Below are 13,310 nucleotides of genomic sequence, written 5' to 3'. Positions count from 1 at the left end.
TTGCATAAGCGGAAGAGCTCTCTGCTGAGGCTAAATAAATAAAATAAAATGCATGCAGCAAGAGAGTCAGAGATGAAACAAGATGATGGCTTGCCTCCCCCATGAGGTACTAAATTAACACTTCTAAGAGAGATGACAAAAATAAAATCTTCTAAACCCACTCAGTACGCCATACTGTTCTTTTGAGACAGCTTTGCAATGCAGTAGCCAAGAATGAGAGCAAGGAAAAACTCAGTTCAAATCTCAACAGAACCATAAGACATCATCGGACTGGAGCCTTTGGAAACCCTAAGATCCCATTTGATTACCTGGGGACAATTATACCAGGGTACATCATACATCTGTTTGTTTCCTGTGTGTATTTTTTTCTAAAAGGATTACTTAGATAATACATGTGCTGCCTTGTTAAGATTTCAAAAGATCCAAATCAGTGCTCATAAAACCCTGTTCAAGAATGATGTCTGATTAGTTGCTTTGGAGTAAGTACTAATTACTATAATCTCAATATTGCATACATGTTTGAAAATGGTAAAACCCGCCAACAGCACTGTACAGCCTTCATGTAGAATAGCATCACTGTGCAACATATGTCAGTGATTGGGTGCCATTGTGCAGTACACATTGCATTACTGCAATGCATAGCACTGCCATACACCCAACTCCACTTCCACTACTGGGAAAAGAATAAATCCATTGCCCCGTAGCAAATAATTCACCCCACATGTGCATACCACTAATAGAATGCCAGTCAGTATGTTCAACTACATTATTAACTATTTCTTTTGAACTTGCTATTCTAGGGCTTACCAGTTCTTTATCCTACGCTAAGAATTTTCTACACTTAGAAAGAGCTACTAGTACTTGTGCCAAGCCACTTTAGTAAACATCCAAAAGGATGATTATTTAAGAGCCAACGCTGAAGGGTTTTACAGCCAATTCCACAGAGCGAATCTATTCCAACAAAGAGGAAGCCTTCAAGCCTTCGAGGCAACTTGATGCAGAAAAATAGTACAGAGCTTCATATGAAATTTAAAAAGAAACTAAGATGGGTTAGGGAAAGCAGTGAGTTGGAAAAGTAGCTCAGTGCTGCTCATATACAAAGATAGTTAAAATGGAACAATCATACACTGTGAACATTGTTGGTTTGGCAATCTTGCAACCTGCCTTTTGGAATTATAAAGAAAATACCCAACATTATTTTTAATGCACTGTCATTTCATTGCAATGCACTGAACTTGTTTGCATATGTTGTTCTGTTATTCCATAAATTTCTATTTGTGCACTAGGCGGGAAAGTTTGATCTTTTTAGTGTCTCAAAAATCTTTTCTAAATAATGTCAGCAGCGTGGTTTGGTAGAGACATCTTCAATTTCAGCCTTCCCTCTGAGCCATAGCAGGAGAATTCTGACATGAAAGCAATTTCCAACCATTTTTAATGTGATTTCTCAAAAGCACAAAGTGTGTCTCATGTGCCCTTCCAAAACATGGAATCTCCATAAGTTTTCTTGGCAATAAGGGATGGTTGATGATGTATTCAGTCTAAGTCTCAAAGGAACTGGGTTGAAAACCTGGACTTGGACTGAAAACATTTCATGTGCCCTTCTTCCTTCTATTCTATCTCTTCAAATACTCACAGTGGTTAATTTGTTTAAGTGAAGAAGCCTATCATTTCAGTCCCCACGTTACCAAACCACTTGACTTCACAATACATCCTAATACCCCCTATGAGGAGTGGCTTAAAGAGATGGCATGTTTAGTCTTCAGAAGAGAAGGCTGAAAGGAGACATGATGGCCATGTATAAATATGTGAGGTGAAGTCATAGGAAGGAGGGTGCAAGCTTGTTTTCTACAGCCCTGGAGACTAGGACGCAGAACTATAGGAAAAGGAGATTCCACCTGAACATTAGGAAAACCTTCCTAACTGTGAGAGCTGTTAAGAAGTGGAATTTTCTGCCCTTGAGTGTGGTGGAGGCTCCTTCTTTGGAGGCTTTTAAACAGAGCACCCATCTGTCAGGAGTGCTTTGAGTGCGGTTTTCCTGCTTCTTGGCAGGGAGTTGGACTGGATGGCCCACGAGGTCTCTTCCAACTATGGTTCTATGATTCTATCCCTTAACCAAAGTGTGTTTGCTGTTGTTGTATCATTATCTATCTATCTATCTATCTATCTATCTATCTATCTATCTATCTATCTATCTCTACACTGCCAAATAATCCAGTTCAAAGCAGATAATCTGTATTTTATATGGCAGTGTAGAAGGGGCCTCAACCAAGTTCTCTTCCTTGGTTTTGAAAAAACAGATTTCCATTAGTCTAGTTCTGAAATATAAAGGGCAGGGCACTGTGGGGGCATGATGCCAGTGCAACTAGATGTCTCCTTACACAAAACAATTGTCCACTGATGTTCCCAACAGGATGCTGAAGCCAGCTCTGTCCACTCCCCACTAGGACAGCCGCCTCCATCCTCAGCTCCATTCTGAGGTTTTCGTCCAGTGGAGCCTTCTACCCCATCAATTCTCAGCAGGATTCCAAAGGAAAACCTGCAAATATTTACCACACTGATGCAGAAGCAACCAAATCATAGCAGCCTGGCAAAGAGAAGAAATCATTAACAGGCAGGCTACTTGATGAGCAAGAAGAGAGGAACCACACAGCCTCCTTACAACATGGCTTCCGCTCTTTGAACAAAGGAAACACTTATCTGAAAAGCAAAAATACAAACAGAATAAATAGCTTCCTTCATAAAACTATGGTGGACAATGTTTAAAATAGAAGTTGAAAATACACAGGGCATGTCCAATGCTCTCCTAGCCTGCCAGACTAAAACAGTTTAAATTTAAAACTGTGCTGTGCAGATACACACATCAATGCAACTGCCGTTCAATGGCCATTTTGTCTAAAGCATCACTAGAACCTTTTGTGCAGCTCAGCAGAATAAACACAATTTTTTGTCCTCAGGCTTCTGAGCAGCAGTTACCATGGAAGCAGGTTAATAATGGCTCAATGCTTTGCCCAGAGCTGACGGTGAACCTGGCTACAGATTTAACATACTCACAAAAGGAGGCTAACGAAAAACAAGGATCGAGATTATTCTCAGGGGAAAAACAGCTATAAAATGCAAGCGTGTGAACACACATGCATTTTTAAATGAACACAAAGGGAAGGCAGAGAACAAAAATTAAATCTTAAAAAAATACTATGCATTGTTTTGCTCTTTCCTGCCTGACTTTTTAGGGCTTGTTCAAATTGTATTTGCCACACTCATTCCCTGAACCATCCAGGCTAATGCCCTGATAATGGCTATTCTGATGATGGGGGAATGCAGTCCAAGACATCCGGAAGGCAATAGGTTATTGTCAAGTGGTGGGGAAAAGGCAGGATATCAATTAAATATATATACAAATGAGAGGAGCCTGGCATCCAAAACACTGACAAAGGCCATCAGAACTAAATAGAACCCCTATCCAAAAAATCAATGGAGTACAGAAATCCTTCACCACCAATATAAGATGACCAGAACTCTGAAATGTAGCCCATGCCAATATATACATGATTTTTCTCATTGTACTCAGCAAGGGAAAATCAATGCTATCACAAATCCACATGGACACAGTCATTAATGCTCGCAGGAGCCTAAATTTAATTGCTAGTCTCACCTAAAACAGAATAATTGAATCCATGGGATTTACTAAGTGTTGACTTACCATCCAGCAATTGATTAAATGGGTCTACTCTAGTTGGAACTAGTGGTTGTCTTTAGGCCAATTACAGTATTTCCAGATTTGGATGGATTCTAACATTTCTTTGCCTATTCGATCTGAAGTGTCCAAGTATCTGATTAGAAAACAAATCATGTACAGATCTGCTTTTCCAACTCTCCCAATGCCGTCACATGAAAGAAACCATTTATACAATCATTTTGGCTGACTGGCATACCAAAAAGGTTTCTAAATAGGCAGGATAGCTGTACACAGCCTTTGGGAAACTTTACACTGTACGCTTAGTAGGTTCTAAATGTATTATAGCATTCTTCTTGCAAAGGCACTGCCACCCTGAAATGATCATACAAATAAATTATTTTAAACTATTCCATTCCTATTGTTTACAGCATGGCCATCTTTACAGCAGCTTACCACCACTGGTTGATGACCTCAGTTTTATTGAGTCTGAGTTGATGATTTTATATGCATATGTGTTTTATTTTATTGTATTTTATATTGTGCTTCATTTTAAAGTTTGTTTTTAGGCACTTTGTACCATTTGTAAGCTGCCCCAAGTCCCTTCAGGCAGATAGTGGGGGGATACAAGAATAAAGTTATAATTGTTACTATTCATTTCTAAACAAACTTGTTTAAAATCGGGCTGTACATTAATGGCAACTAACATTACCAGCACTGTCCAAATTCCAAGATGAAATCAAACCTTTTTCAAATTGGAAAAATTTGCTCCATATTCATCTTATGTGTTTGCTATTAAATCAGCTTTACCTAAACCCTATGAATGAGAGCTCTTCAAGAGTTGTAATCATCAATAGTCCTGCTCAGATCTTCCAAAACTCAGGCCATGACTTCTTTTATTGATTCAATCTATCTGCAATATGTTATCCCTCTTTTCTAATGAGTCACATCATTTCACCCTATATTGAAATTATGATAGGCCCTGTTTAGTAATTTTGGTTTCATTTGCTCTCTGGCTCATTTATTTGTAATTTTGGTGGTTCGAGGTATCTGCAGAACTCTTCTTCAGCACCATAATAAAATGAACTGATTTACTTCCTGTAATTTTTTCCACTAGTTTGTTTTCAGAACCATGAAGATAAATCAGAAATACCATAAGATCAATTCAGGGGGTGCTGTGGTTTTAATTTTGAATATGCATTAAATATTGATAGTCGCTTTTGAACGGTGGTGCTGGAGGAAAATGCTGAGAGTGCCTTGGACTGCAAGAAGATCAAACCAGCCCATACTCCAGGAAATAATGCCCTGCTGCTCATTAGAGGGATTAATATTGGAGGTAAATATGAAGTACTTTGGCCACATAATGAGAAGACAGGGAAGCTTAGAAGATAATGATGCTGGGGAAAATGGAAGGAAAAAAGAAGAGGGGCCGACCAAGGACAAGACAGATGGATGTTATCCTTGAAGTGATTGGTTTGACTTTGAAGGAGCTGGGGGTGGCCAAGGTCAACAGGGAGCTCTTGCGTGGGCTGGTCAATAAGGTCATGAAGAGTCTGAAATGACTGAACAAATACACAACAACATGCATTTAATATTTTTGAATGGTTTTTAATTGTGAATTTTAAAATGCTGTTTATATTTAATTCTGTTTTAATGTTTGGATATTTGGATATTTTAAATTGTGTGCAAATGCTTTTATGTTTTAGTCACTTTCAGGGGAGATAAAGCAGGATATAATGCAGGATATAATGCAGGATAAAGCAGGATATAATGATGATGATGATGATGATGATGATAATAATAATAATGGCATACATGATTTTGAATATGATATTATGCTAGTACCATAACCATGACCAAGACCACTGGGTTTCCATAATCAAGAATATTATATGAATAATGTGTAGAGAAGCTGTACATTTTATCTCTTATTGTTGAACTGTCTGTAAATATCCTAAATTTTTGAGATTGGGTTTTCTGTGGTCTACAGCTCCTTTCATTAAAACTCTTTCTTCTTTGATGTAATATGTGCATTTCAACATTTCCAGATTGAGAGTACAGCTTTTTCAGGATCCACTCATTCAGGGTCTGTCCAAATTACATTTGCCATACTACATCCCTTAACCTCCACAGCATAATGAGTCCTTTAAGGGATACCTACGCCTTCCCACATACAGAAGGTAATCCTTTAACAAGATTCTGAATTAACTTTAATGAATAGCCTGTGCAAGTGCTATTCTCTAAAAATGTTTCTGGCGGAAGGAGCCTGGAATCAGAAAATGAAGGTGAGGTGCCCTAGTGTTCATCTGCATCTCTTTTGCCCATCCTTTTGCAAATTATAGCCAGTATCCTATATGATCTGTTATACTGCTTAACATATAACTAACTACTCAGCAGAGGCACTAAAACCCCTTTATTGAATTATGAAGATGCATAATGGGACACTATCAAGAGCACCTGGTGTGGACTGGCATGCATTGCTCTGCCACACAGTAACATAACAGCAGCCTTCTACTGGATACACATACATAACTGTGCAGTTCTAATTCTCACAGACGTTAAGTCCACTTATGAAGATGTATTGCCCCAACAGGATTCTGGCAGAGGCCTCCAATAAATTTGCAAACCGAACCTCCCAATTTAGTGCCTAAGCATTTGTCAGTTCCCAGGAGCTGATGCATGTTTGTAGCAGTAACCATCAGACTGGCTCTTTCAGAAGCAACAGTAAATCACACAGTGAATGGATGCCCCCAACAATGTAGACATATTGCCCTGGGCAGCCACTCATTAGCCATAATGTCCCGGGGTCACTAATATTTTGAGATATGATGGGGAGAAAGTCTGTCAGGATGAACAGGATGGCAGTATGGATATAGGAGAACTGGTTCTTAGGCATGCACTACACTGAGATATTGTACACTGAGTAACTTCCAGGTGATTTGCATGTTATAATGGGAAAGCAGACATGGTTACTCATCACATGCCCAAAGCCAAGCTAACTGTGAGAATTTGCATAGAATCACAGCTGCTTCTAACAACAGTGGATGATACAAAAACAAAAAGTGAAGGACCACAGATTCAGTTAGGCATTCAATGCATGGCACAATGTTTAGCCTGTATGTGCAATGCCAGTCCAAAGGAATAAAAGCCCCCCAAATCACCCTCATTCTGTCTTGATAAGGGTAACTGAAACGCTTGCTTTCAGACAATTAATTTCGATGGGATTCTTCCATCCTAAAGAAGTTCAGTGAGAAACGTTGAGCAATACATTTTACCATTTAATGTGATCAGATAAATTTAATCTACTGCAAAATGGCTCTTGATTAATTGGATGGCATTTGGAATGTGGCTTGTTTCAAGTCAATAAGAGCTTCAATGTGAGCTTCAACAAAAGAGAGGGAGAGGGAAGGAGGCTTGAACCATGACCTCTAAAGTACGAGAAGCTCATCCCAGGCTTGACATCAACATTCACTTACGCCTTTAAGCAGTCTGTGTCACCAGAAGTGTTCCACCTACTGTGCTAACACATATGCGCCAACAGAAGTAGACCTCTTGATCTTTCATTCTGAGATGAAGGTCAAACAATGTCATTCATCTAGGTGGAAGCGATCAGATGAAAAAGCTCTTCCACAGCTTGTCTAGAAAAGGTTAACTTGGCTTTCTAATAATAGGCCCTGTCACATATCAAGGAGAAATTTTCTGCTCAGTTATCTTCAAAAGAATGTTATTTTCCAGCATTTTAGTTCACGTTACAATACTGAAAGTCTGTATATGTACTGTCTTTCATTTTCTTAAAAGTATCGTAACATTTAATTAGCATAGGCTCTGTACTTTCAGAGTTCGTTCCTACTAGAGATCTATTATATTTATCATTTAGTTTACATTATTTTTCTCTGACTTCCTCTGTGCTAATCTGTCTGGAAGCAGTTAATTCATGTTTAAAGCAGCCATTATACCTTGGATACTATAGTCTGCTTCTCAGAAAATGGACGGCTTTTGGATTCACAGCACTGAAAAACCTTCTCCTTGCCCTATCCATTATAAATCAAAACTGTAACTTGTCCTAAAATGGCAATTGGTAGCATTGTTATCTTCAAAACATCACAGTTTCCAAACCCTCTAATTCAGAGATCACCATAAAATGTGGCTCTTGTCTGAGTTACAATAATTGCCCTCAACTCAGAGATCCCTATGTAATTCCTTAACATCTTCTCTAATTTTCACTCTTTACTACTTTTCCACTCTATTTCCTATCCATCACTTCCTCATCACTGTATCTACCTTTACATCTTTGAAAAAGGGGATAGCATATCTAGGCATCTCAGGTGTATATTACCACAGTGTTTCCTCCTGTACCATGCACTTTTCATAAACTGTCTTTCTTCTCAGCTGTCATGCTCCCAAACAATATCCTCTGCTTCATTCTGTTCTGTTTCTCTCATAGGCTTATGCCAGCCGTAAGCTTGGCTATCTTCTCCAATGTCTCTTACAATTCCAACAGTGACCCAACATATTCTTCTCAGCCAAATGAAATCTGCATTAGTGCCACTCTCTTTTAGACCCCTTGATACTACTGCCACCCTCGTTACATACAGTGTAGAGGAGGATTTTCACTTTTTCACAATGGGAAAACAAGGATGTTTTGTTAAAAGACTTCTTTCCTTCATATATACTGCATTGGTTAACACTGCCCTGTCAACCTTGTTGATGTTTGGTGTTCTGTATTAACTGCATAATCAAGTAGAAAGATAAAATCCACAGTGGAAAACAGTTGGGAAATGTTCCTTTTTTCCAAACATGATGAGAATAGCATTTTAAAAAAATAGTCCATGTTTCCCCATTTTTCCTGATTGCTTTTGTGAGCACCTGCCAGAAAAGGGAAGAGTAAAGAGTCTATCCACAGCATCAAAAATGTAGGCTGTCAGAGTAATCCAAAAACCTTTGGGCTGAATTTATTAGGTCAAAGCCAGTATATTACTTTCTTAAGCTACAGCCTTTGTCCCTATCCACATGAAATGCTTCTATTTTGAGAAACAGAACACAATTTTGTTTTGTTTCTTTGCATGCCTGGTAGGGCAAAGTTAGACATTATACTAAATATATATAATGCATTCAAGCCAAGTGAAATTGGACCATGAGAAGTAACTATGGGGAAGAGGTTTAATGCTTCTCTACCTGATGACAATGGTTATAATCTGGACTGGGGCTGCGAAATTGTGTAAATGGTAGTACAAAAAGTAATATTTCCAGGCTGTCAGACTCAATCTCCAAATACAATAGAAGTTTTGGTTGTTGTAGGCTTTTTCGGGCTATATGGCCATGTTCTAGAGGCATTCTCTCCTGATGTTTCGCCTGCTTCTATGGCAAGCATCCTCAGAAGCCTACAACAACCCAGTGATTCTGGTCATGAAAGCCTTCGACAATACACAAGAGAAGTTTGTCAAATTTCTATTGCTATCAATTTCTCAGAATTCCTGATTTTCACAAGAAAGAAAGCCAACCTATCACAACTTTTGGAACTTGTTCCAACCAAAGATGTTTGATGATGATGAATATCAAAAAACATACTAATTTCAAATAAGTACCAATATACAGAGAGAGTGTTTCAAGGTCACCAGGGAATATACATGAATGTATTTCATGACATCAGTGTAACTATAAATGCACCATTATAGCCTTGGTACACCTCAGTCTCAGCTTTCAGCTATCATGAAAGTCAAATTATGTTTGTAGCTGGATTTGTAGATACTGCCATGTCATATAAACCTTCAAGCTCACAAAAGACCACAACCTCTTCTGTCCACTGATTTACAAAGCCAACAATCTCCCAATTCACTCTATTTCACTGAATTCACACAACAACCAATGGAAGAAACAATTGCTTCTCTACCAAACATCCACAATACTAATCTGTATCTGAATTCTTACATAGAGAAAATGGGAAATAGAAAAAGAGAATGAACTCAATTGATTTCAGACCGAGTTCCCACTTTAAATCCTTACATACAGTGAAGAGCTAAAAATCCAATTATGGGTGGGAGCTTAATTTCCCCATCTGTGCTGGTCTTGATCCAGTTTACAACTTGCTGTTGTTGTTGTTGTGTGCCTTTGAGTCATTTCTGGCTTATAGTGACCCTAAGGCAAATCTGTTACAGGGTTTTCTTGGCAAAATATGTTCTGAAGATGTTTGTCTTTGTCTTCTTCTGAGGCTCAAAGGTGATGATTTGCCCGAAGTCACCAATGGTTTTTTTTATGGCCAATCAAACTCTGATCTCCAGAGTTGTAGTGCAATGCTCAAACCACTACACTATGCTAGCTCTAGACTTCAGCTATTTACATTTATGAAGTAATGTTACAGCTGCTTTGAAATACTTAATGCAAATTAAATCTATCTTGCAGTTTGACTCCTAGTATGAAAAAGTGCAGAAAATATCTGCTTAAAAGATAGCAAAAAGATTAATTTTCATAGATATCTCTGTAGAATTGCTGGAGCAATATCATACTTTTGGTAGAGTCTTTTTTTGTGTGTGTGTGTGACCTCTAAGGACAAAATAGGTAAGTAGAGCAGATGTACAGAAATTTAATGTTTTTCAGAAGCCAGCTGAGCAAGCAGCAGATCAGTTAATTTCACTAATGATAAATACATTCCAGATTAACCATGATATTTGAACGCATCTCATCATTAGAAAAGGAAACAACAAATAAGTGAGATTCCTGCACATAAACATTACACATTTTCTCCCTGTTTGTTATAATCATTTCCAATTTTCTGAGCAATAAATATTGATAATCTCCTACAAATTTTACAGCAAATCATCAAAATATAATCAAAGAAGATATAACTTGAATTTCACAGCCCAAGCTAGTAGAACAACTTGATCTAAGTTTGGTTCATGGCTGACTATAATCAAACTAATTATTTGAATTACCAGTGTATACAATTATGCCACAACTTTGTTTGGGCACTGGAACCCACTGGGTAACCTTACTCAAATTAGACTAACTCACCTTCAGAGGAAGGTTACGACAACCTCCTCCCCCAAAGACATCCTGCCAAGAAAACCTTGTGATACAGTTACCTTTGGATCACCATAAGTGAGAAATAACTTGGAGGCACACAACAATAACAACAACATCAACAGCAGTGTGAACAACTATGTGCAATTATTAAGACAAAAGGCTTCACTGGGGAACACTGTTCCCATTAGTTCTGAAAAGTGGAAATGTGTATTTTGGAATGCCTTCCCCAGTGACAAGGACTAATGAATCAAAACCAATTAAGTTATCAATTAAGTTGGAAATTTTCAAGTAAAAGGGGGAATTTATTATAATTTATTTGAACTTAATTGTTTAACTTGAGTTTGACTTTCAGCATTAATTTAATTTGGAATACCTTAAATTATTAATTAGTCAAAAACAAAAAACTGCTTTAAAAAAGCCAACACATTTCCTATTTCCCAGCTGATTCTTTAATAAATGCACATGGCTATTTTTGTTCATGAGTAGAGTTTCTTAATTTAGTTTATTCCAAGGTTACAGGAGTTTAAATGAACAAGTGGTAAAGAGTTTGGACCGCAACTTGTCCTTCTTGCTTCCAGGAAGTTGTCCTTTGCTCCACACTAGATGTCACATATGGACCCCTCTTTTGAAACTGAATGTGGAAATTCTTAACTCGGGGACTTTTCCTACCTGGAAGTCAGTAAGTTAAATAGAGGAGGAGGCCAATAGTGGAGACTACATTAAAAGAGTTAGAGAGAGCAAGAGAGTTTATTTTGGTAAGGTGGATGAGAAAAATGGGGCTTTCAAGAATACATGTAGTAGCTCCTCTCAGTTTCGAGGGGGAAGCATTGAGTAAATTAACTGATGTCCCTTTTCAGCTTTGTTCTAGTAAAGATTTATTAGAAACAGAACACTTACATTTTCTCCACCTCCAACATAAGCACAGGTTGAATATTCCTTTTCCAAAATGCTTAAGATCAGAAATGTTCCATATTTTAAACTTTTAATTTTTTTAAATACTTGCATATACGTAATGAGATATCGTGGAGGTGGGACTCTAGTCTAAAATTAAATTCATATATGTTTCATATACTATACACATCAGGGTTTTTAAAAAACAATTAAAATATTGTGTATGTTTTTGTACACTGAAGCATCAGAAAGTAAAATCTTTTAGCCAGATGATTGGACAATTTTGGAGTCTTTTGGATTTTGGAAGTCTGGATAAGAAATACTCAACTTGTACTAAATGTGTTATCCCCATTCTACTAATTTTAATAATCTTAGAGCCCAACTGCAACAGATTTTGACCTCACTACAGCACCATTTTTCAAAATGCTGTTAATTCAATTCTTTGAGTCCAATGAGCCCTTGGTGGCACAATGGGTTAAACTCTTGTTCCAGAAAGACTGCTGACCAAAAGGTAAGTGGTTTGAATCCAAGGAGCGGGGTAAGCTCCTGTCTGTCGGCTCCAGCTTCTTATGCGGGGATATGAGAGAAGTCTCCCACATGATGGTAAAATATCTGGACGACCCTGAACAATGGCCTTGTAGACGACCAATTCTCTCACACCACAAGTGACTTTCAGTTTCTCAAGTCACCCCTGACACACAAAAAAAGTGATTATGTTTTTGGATGATTAAATAAATTCTGTTAAATTTCAGGGTTCGTCTTCTTTTTTGTTTGTTCACAAAAATGTTTTACTTTGATTAAACTATTTTAAATTAGTTTAAAGATGTTGTGATGCTTATTTTTCCCCCTGACTACACCCTGCTCTGAAATTTTCAAAGATAAAAACAAATTTTACAAAATTTAATTAATAGATAAAATATTAATTAAAACTGGTTAAAGCATGAGGAATTTGGGAATAGAGATGAAAATGTTCACTTCCAAGCACAAACATGTCAGGCAGTATTATCAAAGATTATTCAGCAGCCATACAGTTAGAGAATTGTATCTGTTCTTTTCCCCAAAGTGTTTGGTTAAATATTATAGGACAACCTTATTTTCACTGAAGTTGAAGATACAATGGGGGATTTCTTCTGACAACTCCTGTTGTGTTGTGGGGACAGTTGGGAGATGAAATGAGCATTAACATCCAAATACTGAGCCCTGTTTCCAATGAGTTAAAAACTTTGTTTTGAAAGATGATCAAGAAGAAGCAACCTCTGTGATGGAGCCAAGTGTTTACTTATGTCTAGCAAGAAACCCATTATAAAAGAGAGATGAATCATATTTCTGACTGTTGAGTCTAAGGAAAAGGAAAAGGAAGGCATCTTTACAAGGCAAATAACTTCAATGCCCTGAATTACTAATTGCATCAAATGCTTTGCCATCAAAATCATATGTCAAAAAACCACTTCAGAGTTGCCACATCTGCAAGGGGGAAGAGTGCTTTCTCACTACCTTTCTATTTATAACACAATGAGAATCAACGCTTTTGAAGGCTACATAGAATAAAGATAGGAATGAAATAAAATAGTTAATAGCAAACAGCTGCCACTTTGACATTTGTATTGTCTGTAGGCATACTCCGTGATGTCTGGATATTGTACAAACTGTATTTATATTATATTATATTATATTATATTATATTATATTATATTATTATATTATATTAAATAATTAATTAGGTGAC

General features: G+C 37.5%; 1 protein-coding gene across 5 annotated transcripts in view; it reads right to left on the bottom strand.

Annotated features, from left to right (window-relative positions):
* Positions 1-13,310, bottom strand: part of GPM6B (glycoprotein M6B) — a 147,942-nt gene that overhangs the window by 23,668 nt on the left and 110,964 nt on the right. The window lies entirely within an intron of this gene.

Source organism: Anolis sagrei, chromosome 3 (genome assembly GCF_037176765.1).
Source record: "Anolis sagrei isolate rAnoSag1 chromosome 3, rAnoSag1.mat, whole genome shotgun sequence".
NCBI lineage: Eukaryota > Metazoa > Chordata > Lepidosauria > Squamata > Dactyloidae > Anolis > Anolis sagrei.
This window is presented reverse-complemented; position numbering and strand designations above follow the sequence as displayed.